The 16,318-nt window shown below is 41.0% G+C and overlaps 2 long non-coding RNA genes across 2 annotated transcripts in view; one reads left to right on the forward strand and one right to left on the reverse strand.

The window, feature by feature from the left end:
• Positions 1-3,614, forward strand: part of LOC148871706 (uncharacterized) — a 28,362-nt gene extending 24,748 nt beyond the window's left edge. The window contains exon 3 of the long non-coding RNA XR_016106792.1: positions 2,474-3,614. This is a non-coding gene — a long non-coding RNA (uncharacterized LOC148871706). The remainder of the gene's footprint in view (positions 1-2,473) is intronic.
• LOC148871708 (uncharacterized) lies at positions 537-15,115 on the reverse strand. Its single transcript, XR_016106793.1, has 3 exons — positions 14,399-15,115; positions 1,277-1,356; positions 537-1,177 (listed from the first exon to the last, which is right to left on the reverse strand). It is a non-coding gene; the product is annotated as an uncharacterized LOC148871708 (long non-coding RNA).
• Positions 15,116-16,318: the final 1,203 nt, after the last annotated feature.

The raw sequence follows: 16,318 nt of genomic DNA on the forward strand, positions 1-16,318 counted from the left end.
AGACAAGCAAATCCTCTTATTCTCAATTCTAATGAGCTTTTTTCCGGTTTTCAATGCAAGATCTCAAGTGGTTTGGCAGACACTCAAGAATGTGAGAAACCTAAAACCAGAAAACATAAATTATGCAACCAGCACGTGATCTTTATCAATCTGTCAATCCATACCCATCTTTTCTACAAGTTAGAGATTTCCTCACTCACCCCACAACACTTGTAACCGTGCATTGGAAACATCATCCCATGAAATGTTCCCAAGGCAACTGCAAGGGTTGTGAGGTGGGCATGAGGAGCAACTTTGTGAGGAAATCCGAACTCACGATTGATACAGCACGATACACAATGAGTTAATGACAACCAGCATGTGAGGAATGAATGGGCACTAAGCCAATTGCACCCTTGCCATGTGACAATCATTAGAAATGGTTGCGGTACACCCTTTTTCGAAAATGTCATTAATACCTTAAGACTTTTAAGCTGTATTTGATTCGAAAGAATAGGTAGGGAAAGGAAGAGAAAGCTAGAAAAACCCATACAAGGTTTGTACACACCATTATAGTATATTCATGCATATCTTAATTTTTTCATCAATAACCATGCATTTGCACATTCCAAAGCTTGCTAATCTTACTACATCTCTCGACATTGCTTTTCCAAAGTTTTATTATATGCCAGAGCAGTACCCCTGATTTTGAGCTAGTGTGGAATCTTTTCAGCACCTATTTCAGTTTCAGCTGTCATCAAACGGCCCCCTAATGCACATGGAATGTTCAACGAAATTAAAAGAACCAAAATAAGTCAACACCTTAAAGGGTGCAGAGATATAATTCAGCAACAAGCAGGATCACGTAAACTGTAACCTAGAATCAATGTCTAGACTGATTTGCAGACCCAGAAAAGAACCTTCAAGATAACAGAACTACATTGTCATTTGACATTAATTCCATCGATGGAAAATTCCAGCAGTGGCATCAATTCCTTTTGCCCAGTGACCTTGCACATGTGGACCGCACATAAACGTCATCTTTTGGTTCCTTCTGCCACAATCCTCCACTTGATTTTCCTTCTCTCCTGCCACAAATAATCCCTTTTGTAGATAGGAACAGTGGCTGGCAAGGGAACCAAGAAGTCAATCATATTGTTTACTTAATCCTCCATGCAATGCTCCTCTGATGTCTCCCCTGCTTAAACAAGTGGAGGAACTAGTGTAACCTCTGAACCATGCCCCATAAAATATTAAACGGATGGTCATCTGATAAATCTGCAGACCGTAAATTTACCTTTTTCCTTCAATCTGCCAATTTGAGGAAATCTAGTGCTGCTTTTTCAATACTCTCGGAAGTTGAGGATGCCTTTCAATCTGCAAAATAAGGAAAAAGGACCTCAGTAAAATCCGTTATTGGCAGCTTTATCAGTTTAAGATTATGGAATGTGATAATGATATAGTGACCATTAGAACATCCACAGATCACACCAGCAAGAAAAATAATAAAGATATACTGTTTAACAGATGCTGTTGTCCAAGGATCAAAAGTTCAAAGCCGCAAAGAATACCAGTGCCAACACAATTCAAGACAAATGCAATAAGATCCATGGCAGTTGCATTTATACTGTAGGACTAACTTCAAACTATAAGAAACTTTGTTTGAAAATAAAATAACAGAAAAGGAAAGCTAAGTCAATGGGTCTAATATTTTAAGAAATGCAATTCAATCATATAGAGACCAAATGATCCTCACATATCTAAAAATTTTAGAATTCTCAAGATGCCAAAATGAATGTATAGCAAGTAATGATCAATACTGACATGGAAGAGAGAAATCATAGAAGAGAAAGAAATCATAAATCCTGATCCAGTAGTGATTCATAATATTTGAGTCTTTTTTATTCTTGAAAAAGCTTTATCTTATGGTTTTTTGGTGTCATAAGAATAAATCCAGTTACACTAGGGTCAAAATAGTTCAAGGTATTTCACAGAAGAGTTTCTTAGATCTTTGAAAAGTTGATGTTATAGGTTCTATATTCTTCTTGTTCTTGAAGCCTACTTTTAAAGATCAAAATTATCCCTTTGACTTGGATTGTGTTTGGTTCTATAGCCGTTTATTTGAAAAACGGTACCAGCTCATCACCACATAGGCATTTATTCCAAAATTCTATTTAGTAAGACATTTATTAGATAATCGCTTGTCTAAGTTTATGGTTGAACCAACTGTTCAGAAAACACCATTTTTAATGGTTCCCCCAACACCCAGCTGTTTATTTACAATTCAGCTTATGTGGCACCTAATGGTGTCTAATGTCACCTAACTGTCAAAGAACAATAAATAAACGTTTATTCTCATTTTTAATCCAGTACAAAATGTTTCTTCAATAAATGGCCACAGTACCAAACAACCTCTTGATTTTGGTGTATGACTAGATAATGTTTAAAACCTGACTCGGAGCATGATGAACCACTTTTCCCACCACATGGACAGGTCACCACTTCAAATGTCTCAATCAACTGAGAATGTTCCTTGCTCGATTGACATCCTAGTAAGGCTTTCAAGAATGTTAGGAGAGAAAGAGAAGTGCCTACTTTCAAGGGAGATGAAGACCGGCAAACATTCTTTGATTGGATTGCTATACTAGAATAATATTTTGATTGGCATGATATGTCTGAAAACCAAAGTTTTAGATTTGCACGCATGAAGCTTGCATGTATTGCTAATGTATGGTGAAGAACTCTTGAGTAACGACTAGAAAATAGAGGTGTATATCCTATTACCACATGGGCAAAGATGAAGAGGTATTTGCAAGAAAAGTACATTCCACAATACTTCCATGATGATCTATACGAGGAGTTGACTAATCTCAAGCAAGGTTCGCTATCTGTAGTTCAATATATGCATAAGTTTGATGAATTATATATTAGATGTGACATTACAAAAAGTGAAAGGCACAAATAAGTTTATTTCATGAATGGACTAAGGGATGATATCAAGAATGAATTGTCTACAATTCAGATTTATGACTCAGATCATGCCTTTGAATTGGCTCTCAAGATAGAGAAGAAGCAACTGGCTACAACAAAGAATTTGAAGCCAATGAGAAGAAAGTACAAAGTTGAAGATAAAGAAGATGATTTCTTGCATATTGATGCCCGTCCTAGACCTAAAGTTGTGAATGAAGAATTTCAACTTATAGATGTTGTAAACATTAAAGATCAAAAGGGTGCTGGCCAGGGAAATATTAGAATTGTTGAAGAAGGAACTTCCAACACCCATGGTCAGCTTGAGGCTAACGATCAAGAAGAGATAGAAATGGAGCATGTTGAAGAAATTCAGGTGCAAGATGCAAAAGTGTTGGTTGTAGTAGATTTGGGAATTACTACTCCTTTTGTCATTGGGTACATCAACTTTTCATCCTCAAGTTCTTCAAAACTTGAGGACGAGTTTTAACTAGGGGAGAATAATACAGGAGCTGAAGAATCAAATTTGGAATTTTCTTAAATATTCTGTATTTTTGTATATTTGGACAGTATGGGTATTTTTGTCATTTTAACTAGTCCTGTGTGGGGCCTAGGCTATAACATCTTTGTTCATCTAGTTTAGTAAGGCCTATCTTTCAATTTTCAGTTTATTTGCATTAGTAGATAGAAAGCTATTGTGTTTCTTGATGCACAAGACAAGGAGTGGCATTCTTGTAATTATGGTGAACAGTATTCCCGGCCACAAGTCACAAGACAAGGGTGGCATTTTTGAGACCCCTACTTTACCAAATGCTTTTTGCCCAATGACTATAAAAACAAGAAGTTTAGATTCTTGTATCAAGAGTATCTGGCCTTTCTTTCCTCAATAGTGCTTTAGTGGCTCTTTTCCTAACCCTGCCTAATCCTCCACAAATTTAACCTCTTTCATATTTGACACACCAAAATCCTCTCCACAAACCTCATCCCTGTTTCCTACATCCTCCACCTCTGTTATATTTCCCACCCCTAATTCTTTTCTCTTCAGATCCTCAAAGAAACCTTTTATCATCTCCCAAATCCTCCTCTTCTGCACAAACTCCACCCTCCCTATTAATCTCCTTCCCCACTATTCTAATCTCATCTTGCAACAAGATGGTCTCCCAGGAAGCTGAAATGAAAGCTTCAGGCACAGAACAACAGTTAGTAGCTAAAACAGAATAAAAAATATACCCAATTTAACTATATGGGAGGGTTTAGACACATTAGGAAAGGGCAATATCTTTTCCTGATTGACAAATTGGGGCTTGCTATCTTTCCCAACTGGGGCAACTGCTAGGGAGCTTTCTGTAACATTTCTAACCCTATATGTACTCTGTCAAACCCTTACGGACACCTTGCCTAAATTGTACATTTGATTCCAGTAACCCCTTGTTCGGACTTCAGTTTCCCACCCCAACATCTCATTGTACTCCACCTGAATGAGGCCATTACCAATTGCCAGCAGATTAAAAAATGGGATTTCCTTCGTAGCTTCCTCTGCTTAAGTAAACAGAATGTCTATATTCAACTCAACCTTCAAGTCTTCCATAATAGTTTGTCCATGAACCACGTTGTCCACCAAAAAATCAAGCTTTGTATCAGAGTTTCAAACATCATCCTCCAACTAATTATAGTCCAAACAACCATTATCCTCGATTCCCTTGTCCTCTAATCAATTACTGACATAGTTGGGGTTTGACCAATCAACCACTGCCTCAGAAGAGATAATGAATGTTGCCTTTGGTCTTGGGATCCACAGGAGTAAAGTCTTTAGGCGAGAAAAAGGCTTCAAGCAAGCAGTTCCATTGGTTTGGGATAATGATACACATTGGTTAAGGTCCCTAGTCGATTGTAAGTCATGCTGCACATGACCAACCTGCTCAGACTCGCTAAAATTTATAAACGAACCCACAACACGGCCTGAGATACCACCCACTAGGTTCAAAGTAGTTGGGTCCAAAACTTTCCTAATCTTCATCTTTAAATGGGTTAGGCCCCTAGTAGGGTTAGACTTGGTCAACTCCAATGTTTTAAAAACACAAGGTGAGGTGCGTACCTTTTTGAAGCAAGGTGCAAAAATACAAAAACAATGCTAAAAAATAAAAAAAAATGTCAGAAAATTAAAAAAATTTCCAAATAATTCAAAAAATGAAAAAAAATAACAAATATTAAACATAAATATTAATAAAAAATATGACTTAAATTTTAAAATAAATGTTTTAAAAAACCTATTATCTAAAATTAAAATACATAAAATGTAAAGTGTATTCAAATGAAAATTTAAAAATAAAATCAAACATATAAAACATTTTCAAGCATGCAAAACCCAACAATCTCTTTTTTTCCTCAATTGCATTACTTCAAGTAGCTAATGTGATGTAAAACATATTACATTCCTAATTCTACAAGCCGCCATTGTGCCACAGCCCTTGAGGCAAGCCCAAACAAGTCCATGTTAGGGTCCTAGATTCTTTGTTCTCACACAAAAAATAATGATTTTATAATTTTAATTGCTTTTTAAGAAGATATTTTAGTAGGATGAATGAATGAACAACATTACCAAATAGGAGGTTCTCGAAAGAATTTAGGATCCTAACATGGACTTGTTTGGGCTTGCCTTAAGGGGTGTGGCAGGGGGTCCAGGGGCGCAGCCGCTAGGTTCAAAAAAAAGCAAAAACGCATCGAACTTTCAAAAGGCACACGACTGGGCTGAGGCACGGGGCGCATCAGGCGTGCGCCTTTTGAAAGGGCTACGCCTAGGACCTGGGTGAGGCGCCTACCCTAAAATGCGACTCGCCTGTGTGCCTAGGCACGCCTTTTAAATCACTAGTCAACTCAGTCCAAACTTTAGCAATTTCATCATAAGATTTAACGCTAGCATTTTAAAATTAAATTCAAATTTTTTGAAATATTTTCTTTCTCAAGGTCCATCTTGATTTGGGCCCCTTAGTTCAATTGTTCCCATTCCATATTAAACAAGCCTTTCAATTATTTTTTTCTCCTCTCCTCTACCGCCACGTGCACTCCAAGTTGCTAGGTCAATTTCATCTTCAACCTCTAACCCTTCTCTCCAAATCTCCAAAGTGACTCTTCAGGTTCCATCACCAACTAGACTTGGATCCAAAAACCATTAACTAGGATGTCAATTGAGCAAGGAACACTCTCAAGCTTCCCTCCAACGATTTTAATCTTTGCCACCCGAAGATTAGCTACATCAAACTCTAGAAGAACAACCCCCCAGTGAGCATCAGGAAATGGCTCACTTGGGCTGAATTGGAGTTACCACCCATCAACTACCTCGGAGAATGATTTTCAAAACCATTTTGTTTTAATACTGACTCCAACATCCCAAGGCTTGGCGCTAAGCCAGTCCAGGTAGTAGTCGTACAAGATTGCAACTAGTCTTAGGTTTTGAAAAGAAACTAAAAGAAAAGAAGAAAATAGAAGAAGAGAGAAGGAGACAGAGAACTCGAGAGGGATTTATGAGAAAAGAGAAAGTGGTTGTATTAGAAACAGTCGCCCCACTTTTAAATTTATATACATAGTATCATAATTGTAAAAGGACTGAATTGCTTACATGGCAAGATAAGATAAGATAAAGTTGAAATACTAATCCAAAGGACCTAATCATAACTAATAGACTAATCCTAATCATAACTAATTGCTGACATACAAACACTGTGGTGTAGGGACCACACTAGTGGGGTCCACATTAGTGTTCTCTACACTCCCCCTCAAGTTGGGAATAGATATTTGGCATTCCCAACTTGCATAGATCTGCCTCTAACTTCTTCCTTGAAACAACCTTGGTGAGAAGGTTTGCGAGCTGCATGACGGAGGTGATGTACGGAAAACATACATCTTGAGATGTAACCCTTTCTCTGGTAAAATGTCGGTCCACTTCAAGATGCTTAGTTCTGTCATGCTGTACCAGATTATGGGCTATATTAATGGCAGCCTGATTATCACAGTACAGCATTAAGGGCTTCTCGTAAACAATACACAACTCCTTAAATAATGATCTCAACCATAGAATCTTAGCCACACCATTTGCCATGGACCTATATTCAGCTTCAGCATTGAAATGAGAAACAACATCATGTTTCTTACTCTTCCAAGAGATAAGATTACCTCCTACAAAAAAACAATATCCAAAGGTAGATCTTCTATCATCAACACACCCGGCCCAATCAGCATCTAATGTAAACTTCTATCTTCATGTGATCATTATTCTTGAACAAAATGCCTCTGCCTAGGCACCTCTTCAAATATGCCAATATCCTCTCAACTGCAAGGAGGTGAATAGTTCTAGGAGAGTGCATATACTGACTAACACCACTGACTACATAACTGATGTTGGGTCGTGTGAGACAAAGAAAGAGAAGTTTTCTAACTAACCGTTGGAACATAGTTTTATCTTCAAGAGGCTCTCCACCCTCTGCACTAATATTGTGGTTCCGTTCAATAGGTGTGCCAGCAGGCTTAACACCCAACTTTCCAGTTTCTTCCAACAGATTGAAAACATACTTTCTTTGATAAACAAAAAATCCCATGCTTGGCCCTAGCTACCTTAATGCCCAAGAAGTATCATAGCTCTCCCAGATCTTTCACCTCAAACTCTTGATGAAGGAGTTGCTTAAGGGACTCAATCTCACTATTATCACTCCCTGTTACTACAATATCATGAACATATACAACAAGAAAGGTTAAGGAAGAATCCACTCTCTTAATAAGCAAGGTGTGGTCAGATTGGGCCTGCACATATTCAAACCTTTCAAGGGCTTGTCTAAATCTATCAAACCAAGCTCTGGGACTGTTTTAGTCCATACAAGACTTTGTTCAATCGGCAAACCATCTTTCATGTTAAGGCAACTACATGTAAACTTCTTCCTGCAAGTCTCCGTTGAGGAAGGCATTTTTAACATCCATCTGATACAATGGCCAAGAGTAACTCGCTGCAAGAGATATATGACTCTAATAGTGGTCATCTTTGCTACTGGTGCAAAAGTTTCCAAGTAGTCAATACCATATGTCTGAGTAAATCCCTTTGCAACTAATCAAGCCTTATACCTTTCAACGGAACCATCAGCATTATATTTCACAGTGAACACCCATCTACATCCAACCGGTTTCTTCCCTTTAGGTTGATCAACTATCTCCCAGGTATTGTTTCTGATGAAGGCATCCATTTATACTTTTATTGAATCTTTCCAGTCAGGAACTGACAAGGCTTCCTGTACTGTTCTAGGAATGAGAATATCAGCAAATGGATGCAAGAAAATACCTGTAGGAGGGAGACAAATGATCATAGGACAAGAATTGGGAAATGCAGTGAGTTGTGCATGTTGTGCAATGGCGTTTGCCTTCGGACTACAATGGTAAGGTCAAGGTCATCCAATGAAGGTGAAGGCTCAATGGTGGAAGGTATCTCATCTATAATATCTGGTAAAGGGACTGTGGTACCTGGATCTGGATCTACAGAAGGAACTAGGGTTGGCATGGACTGCTGATAACCAAAATTAACCTGCCTCCACTATCTGTGATAGACTCTCACATCCTTGCACCTCTAACAACCCTCCCCGTTACATCCCTCTTCACTTAATGGAACAGGTAAAGGAACTTCTAATGAGTTAATCCTAACCTCACTACTCTCCCCCTAAGGAGAAACCTTCGGATAATAGGGTACATCCTCAAAGAATGTGACATCGATAGAGACAAATCTCCTCCCAGAAGTTGGTACATAACAGCAATATCCCTTTTGAATTTGTGCATAACCAAGGAATATACATTTTGAGGCCTTATGATCAAATTTGGAATGATGAGGTCCAAGAATCTGAACAAAGCAAATATACCCAAAGGTAAATAACACTTTATCAGGATATAAAAGGGTTAAAAGGAGGTTTCATGTCAAGAACCCGTGAAGGAATTCAATTGATGAGATATACCGTTGTAAGAATAGCATCACCCCAGAAACGTATAGGCACAATGGATGTAAACATAATGCTTCTGGCCACCTCAAATATGTGTATATTCTTTCTCAACAACCCCATTCTATTGTGGTGTACGAGAGGTTACTCTGATGGAAAATCCCATGGTCAAGCAAATAAGAGGCTAATGGGTTTGCAGAATATTATTTCGCATTATCGGATCTAAAAATTTTGATTTTGACCCCAAATTGGGTTAAAATCATTTGATGAAAGATCCGAGTCAATGCTAGAACCTCATCTCGAGAACGCATAAGATAGACCCAAGAAAACCGAGTATAATAATCATCAAACAGCAGGAAATATCCATACCCTCCCATGGCAGTGATATGGTAAGGTCCCCAAACATCGGTATCCACAATTTCAAAAGGAATACTGCTTCTACTGTTACTTAATGAATAAATTGTCCTATAGTGCTTTGCAAGCTCACAACTTTCACATCTCAAATTGGACATCTGGATGGATTCAAACAAACTAGGAAACAAACTTAAAGCCCGAAAAGATAAATGACCCAACCGATTTTTTTTTTATCAATAACTTTAGCAATTTTATTAAAATATCACAAGAATAGTTGCAGCAAGGAAGACAAGCACTCTTATCTTCCAAAAACAACTTAAGTCCTCAAAGAAAGAAAAGGAAGAAAAAAGAAGCAATTTAGTTACAACTTAGCCCAAAGCATTACATCCCTTTCTATCCCCTGTTTAGCTAGCCCATTAGCTATAGAGTCGGCTGATCTTTTAACCCAACTCATCCTGATTTCCATTTCCCGCACCAGCCACTTGAACTTTCTTCTCTCACTGTTGTACTTCCATAATCCACAGTTGTCTTTCTTCAACCACCCTATCACCACCACCGAGTCCCCTTCAATTATGAGTTTTCTAACGTCCATTTTCTGAACTCCTTCCATAACTGCCAAGATCAGCTCTAGGAGAATCCCCCACTCCAATTGGACCTGAGAACATGGCTGAAATAAGCCTGTTCTCATTCCTAAAAACACCCCCAATCCCTAAATGTCCAAGATTCCCCCTACAACTCCCATCAAAGTTCAATTTTAGGAATCCAGCAGGTGGGGGTGTCTATGACAACTTCACAACTGATTTGAACTTCATACAGCTTACAATCTCACCCCACTTCCTCAACATGTCATCCACTGTGTAGTCTATGAATAGCTCTAGAGATTTCATCCACTGTACAACCCTGATATGGATCACAACCCTCAATTGTTCAGCCCCTCTCTCTTCATCTGAGAAGATTCTAAGATTTCTTTCTTCCCATAAAGACCAACATACTGCAGCCCTCAGTCCTTTCCACATAGTCCTTCCCCTTTTCACACGCCACTTGAACAAAGGAGAAAAAGGCTCTGCAGATCTAAAGGAGGGATCCACCTGCGCCCAAAGAGAGAAAAAGCCCATTCTCAAATTGACTTTGCAAATTGGCACGGCACTAGTAAGTGAAAACCAATCTCCCCATCCGCTTTGCATAGAACACACTAATGAGGTGATAAGCATGTATTAGGTCTCTTCTTTTGAAACAAATCACCAGTATTGAATCTTTCCAGATAGGCTTCCCAACAAAAACTACCAACCCTAGGAGGAATTGGTCTGCACCAAACCTCATTAACCGGGAAAGGGGAGGTTGCAGGACTGGTGGACTAACATAAGACTTTGAAAGAGGAAGAACAAGAAAAAGAACCCGTGGGGGTTGGGGTCCAAGTTCTAGAGTCCACCTTAGAGGGGTCAATGAAGAGATTATCTAGAAGGTCAAGGAGGCCCAAGACACTATGGAGGTCAGAGTCCCTCACAGCCCTCCCCAATCCCAGGTTCCACCCAAACCCATAACTTGAGGAGGAAGGGGTGATGAAAAAAGAAATTGGCTTATTTTTAAACTCAAAGAGGGCATACAAGGAAACTGGTCCTTAAGTGGAACATTCCCCACCCAAGTTTGTTCCCAGAATTTTATGCAAGTGCCAGAATTCAAATCATACTTGACAAGTGGGGAGAAGACTGGAAGCAAATCATAAATGGCTTTCCAAGGTGAATTGCTTGTGGGCCTTGCTCTGATTCCAGCATCCCATCCTTTCTGCTCCATCCCATGTATGCTTGCCACTAGTTTAGCCCACAGCTTCTCCTACTCCAAAGGAAACCTCCACAACCACTTTCCCAAGAGGGCCGAGTTCCTTTTACCGATATTCCTGAGCCCCAAACCTCCACAAGCTTTACTCCTGGTCACCATTTTCCGGCTAACTCTATGGTCCCTCTTGTCCTCTCCCATCTCCCAAAGGAAATCTCTCATTAATCTCTCCAACCTACTGGAAACCTTCACTAGAATTTTGAACACTGAAAGAAAATAAATGGGTAAGTTTGCTAGCGTAGCCTTGACCAGTATAGTCCTTTCACCAAGGGAGAGATAATTCTTTTTCCAAGAAGCAAGCCTTTTTTCAAATCTCTCCACCACCGGGCTCCAAAAACACTCTCTCTTGGGATTATCACTTAGGGGCAAACCTAAATAACTCAAAGGCCAACCTGAGACTTCACTCCCAAGCACTTCTGCATTCTCCCTAACCTCTCCCTCCTCCATATTCACACCCACTACACAACTCTTCCCGAAGTTCACTTTCAAGTTTGACATTTGCTCAAAAAGTTGAATCACTAATTTCAAATTCCTGATGAACCTCGCATTACTGTAAGCAAGTGAGTGGGATGTCCTCCCTACCAACCCTCCATCCTCTAATGAGGCCCCTAGAGTCTGCTCTGTGAATCAACCTTCCCAGCACATCAGCAACAAGTAAGAACAAAAAAGGGGATAGGGGGTCACCCTATCTTATACCCCTAGTGGCTAGGAAAAAACCTACCATTGTCCCATTCACTAGTACTGAGTAATGACAATTCGGAACACACCCCATGATCCATTCACGCCATCTAGCCCCAAACCCCAATTTGGTCATGGCTTTCCCCAAAAATTCCCAATCCACCATGTCATATGCCTTCTCCAAATCCAGTTTACAAACCACCCCCTTCTTTTTATCATTCTTGACACTCTCCACACTCTCATTGGCAATGAGGACTCTATAATCTATCTTCCACTCACAAAGGCACCCTGATTTTGTTCAATTAAGTCTGACAATACCTTCTTCAGTCTCAAAGATAACACTTATGCAATGATCTTGTACAGGCTATTGACTAGACTAATTGGTCTAAGGTCCCTTGGTTTGAGGCTTCTTTCTTTTTGGGAATCAGAGCAATGAAAGTGGAGTTCACCCCTGGATTAATAATTCCTATCCTATGAAACTCTTCAAAAACCCGTAGAAGGTCCTCTTTCAGAAAATCCCAACAATCCTGATAGAAAGCAATTATAAAACCTTTCGGCCCTAGAGCTTTTGTTCTATCCATAGAAAATACAGCTTCCTTAATCTCTTCCAAGCCAAACCTCCTCTCCAAACTTCTCCTGTTATCCCCCCCTACATCTGGCCAATCCAATCTTTCCACCCACACCCTTCCACTAACAGGCCTTCTTAGAATGGATTTAAAATGTTCTACACATGCCCCAGCTATCTCCTCTTGTTGAGTTAACTCAATTCCATCCACAACCAGTTTGGAAATGAAATTTCTCCTTCTCCGTCCATCTACTAAAGAGTGAAAGTACCTAGTATATCTGTCCCCCTCTTGCAACCATTTACGCCTAGATTTCTGCATCCAGCTAACTTCCTCCTTATGTAGGCAATCCTCTAGTTGTCTTCTCAAGACTCTTCTTAGTTCATTGTCCCCCTCCCCAAATTCCCCCCTTTCTTCTTTGAAATCAAGGCTTTCAATTTTGTCCATCAGAGTTCTCTTCCTTTCTTCTAGCCTCCCATACTCCAAGATATTCCACTCCTTGATCTTAGCTTTCAGGAATTGTAGCTTCTTATGAAACCTCATCCCCTCCCATTCCACCACTTGGTTACACTCATTCCACCACTCCCTTACCTATTTGTAAACCCGGGATGGAGTAACCACATATTTTCAAATCTAAAAGGAGCAGGTCCTCCACTCCTCTCTTCCTTGCAAATCACTATGGGCCAATGATCCGAGGTCACCCTAGGTAGGGCTCTAGACGCCAAGTTCCCCTAGTGTTCTTCCCAATCCAAAGAAAACAAGAACCTATCCAACTTAGAGCAAATGGGTCTAGATTGGAGATTTGACCAAGTAAAAATCTTTTGGGCTAGAGGTATCTCCTTAAGCTCAAAGGCATCCACAAACCTGTTAAACTTCCTCATGCTAGTTGTCACCCTCTAAGTGGTCTTATTTGTTTCCTCTGAGTATCTAATCACATTGAAGTTTCCACCCACACACCAAGGCCAATCCCACAGTTCTCTTACATCAGCCAATTCCTCCCACAATTCCTTTATCTCTCTATAATCATTTGGCCCATAAACATTTGTGAGCACCCACACATATCCATCCTCTTGTTTGAACTTCATGGAAATTGAGAATTTTCCAATCAGTTCCTCCAACCCCTCTACCACATCCCTCTTCCACATAGTCACTATCCCCCCTGAAGCACCCCAGGAGGGAGCTACTACCCATCTGATCCCCCTCGCTTTCCATACACTCCTTGCCCATCTATCATTAAACTCCATCCTCTTGGACTCCTGTAACATTACGATGTTTGGGTCATACCTCTTTATTATCTCTTTTATTGTTGCTCTTTTCCTCGCACTTCCTATTCCCCTCACATTCCAGCTTAGTATCTTCATTCTCACTCTTTCCTTAATTCCCTTCTACACCTACCCACTACTTTCCCCCTTTGCTCCTTTCCCCTTTTGCCCCAAACGTCTTATCACCTTCCACGTCTCTTTTCAATCTCTCAACTTCACTCAACTTTCTCTTTTTTGTTCTAACCTCCCTCCTTTTCTATAACCCCTCCTTCAGCACATTCAAATCTTCTAATCTGCATCCCAACTTCCCCACAAAATCTGCTATTAATCCTCTTGCCTAGGTTCCTCCCCCACTGACCTTCATCCACATTCCTTTTCGGCCCTATCCTCCTCTCCTCTAATCTCTCCCCTCCTCTCTCCTCTCCATCCCTCACCCTTACCACATTTCCTCCCTCCTCCACTGTGCACTCCACATTATCCTTTCCTTCCCTACCCTCCTGTTCTTCCCTTCTCTCCAGTGAACCCTCCCCTCTTCTCTGTTCTTCACCCCTTCTCCATATTATATTTCCTTCCACCCCTTTGAATACCCTCTTAAAAATTACCCACACTTTCTCTTTTCTATATCTCCCTTCCCACTCCTCTCCGTTGTACTTCACCTCCCTTTCCAACACCTCTGAAACCCCACCCTCTTGATTGACTGCACATACAAGGGCATCAAGACATGGATCGGAAGCAAAACTTGTAACAAAGGACACAGAAAAAGCATTAGTAACAAAATCCGAATTCACTTGATTACCTGGGTGTGAGAGGGAAAATGGATTAGGATTGTTCCTGGCCTCCCTTTCTAGTTCCCGAAGTTGGTCAATATCTGTCTCCCTGGGTTGGTGGGAGAGTCCTGTCCTTTGGTCAACATGGTGATCTCTTCTCTGTACCCTAATTCACCCCTGATTGGTATGTTCCAGCTTTGCTTCAAGCTCTCCTGATTCGCCCCTTTCATTTGTGCCTTACACAACATAAGGTCTTGGGTATAGGTTTTCCCACTTCAGAACTTCAGTCTTGCTTGTTTCATGGGGTCCCAAGCTTCTTGCTTCCTCTGTCTGACCTTCCTAGCCTCCTCCTCTTACACACCTCTCGTCCTCCTCTGAGTTGTCCCGGAATATCTTCGCAATGTCCCACTATCCCCTATCATCTGTACCGTAACCATATTCTTCATCCACACTACCGATACGGGTGCCATCCTCTACCCCTTCATCTGATTCGTCTTCATCGCCACTGCACATCACCCAACCTTCATCCGCCTCCTCTCTTTCAGCTCTCTCCCTAGAGTATCTCAGGTTTGGCCTCTCTGAAAGTTGTCGTCCGGAGCTCCCCTCTTCTCTGTTCCGGCAAGGGACCCACTGTAGATCCCCCGACCTATTCGCGCGCGGCTGCTAGTAAGTTTTCCAACCCTCCTCTCTTTTGGGACAATGATAGACCGATACCAGCGTCTATCATCCTTCGTGGTAAACTCCCCTTACCCCGACCCACATGACCATTTAAGTTGTCACGTGGGTCACTTAGAAAAGGCCCCGGTTTACTCATCGGCCCACCCAACCCTCCTATCTCCTCAACCGGCTCGGACCGAGCCAGTCTGCCCCCTGGTCCATTCAGGTTCCTTTCCATATCAGCATAACTTAATGAGCCCACCTTAAGATTATTTCATTCAAAATTTTTTTAATTAATTTCTTTAAACAATAGGCCTGTCGTTTGGGCTACCCTAGCCAACCCATTAATCCTTCCTTTAATGTCCACTCGCACCCCTTTCTCACTGCCCACTTTCTTCCTTCCATGTGTCCACCACCCCACTGACTCATCATCTTCAACCTTGGATCCTCCTCCCCACCACGCTTGTTCAAGTTCCGCAGCTACCCAGACTTTGTACCACACATCATCTGAACAAACCTCAAAAAACCTCGACATATTCTCATGTTTGATGCCTGCCACTTGTACCTCAACGGCAACCAAGTTTCGTTTATCAACTTCCACCAAGACTCCTCCTAGACTCTGTACAATGTGTTCAAGAACAGATTCGCACCAAAGGTGGAATGGGAGACCTACAAGTTTCAACCTAACACACCCGTCTTGACTGCAACTTCATAGCAGATGGGGCTCCAGTTTTGGACCTGTATAAGGCCCCCGTCCACTACTAAAGCTTTAAAGCTCAGTTCCTAATTGCCCACATCCAACGCAGCCTTCGTATCTGCAAATGGAACCAGTGTTGCTTCATCTCCAACACCTATCTCACTAGCAACCTCCAGGACCTTCCAATCTTTCACTTTTTTATCAGCCACTAGAACCATTCTTTTCTTCCAAGCATCCTTCCCTGCTCCCACCAGAATACGTCGATGTATAGATGAACAAGCCACCACCACTTCGGAGGTCTGAAGGTTTTGGACTTCTGCACTTCCAGTAGTTCCAAATGACACTGACTCCTGTCTCCGCCACTAGTCTTTGAAGTTTTGACCAATTGCCTCCACTACTTCCATCTTTCTAGTTTCCAATGCTTCAAGAAAGGACTGCAGCACCTTCACAAAGACCTTCCATCCTTTCTGCATTCTCCCTTCCGATACGTAGACCCTCCACTGTGATGAACCACCCTTTCCAATTCCTCTTCAGTTCTATTACATACTTCTTGCCTGGAACTGACATTGAGTTTCTCCATCCATTCACCTTGCCA

The sequence above is a fragment of the Nelumbo lutea genome, chromosome 2, assembly GCF_056320005.1.
Source record: "Nelumbo lutea isolate HS-2025 chromosome 2, American lotus-T2T, whole genome shotgun sequence".
Taxonomy (NCBI): domain Eukaryota; kingdom Viridiplantae; phylum Streptophyta; class Magnoliopsida; order Proteales; family Nelumbonaceae; genus Nelumbo; species Nelumbo lutea.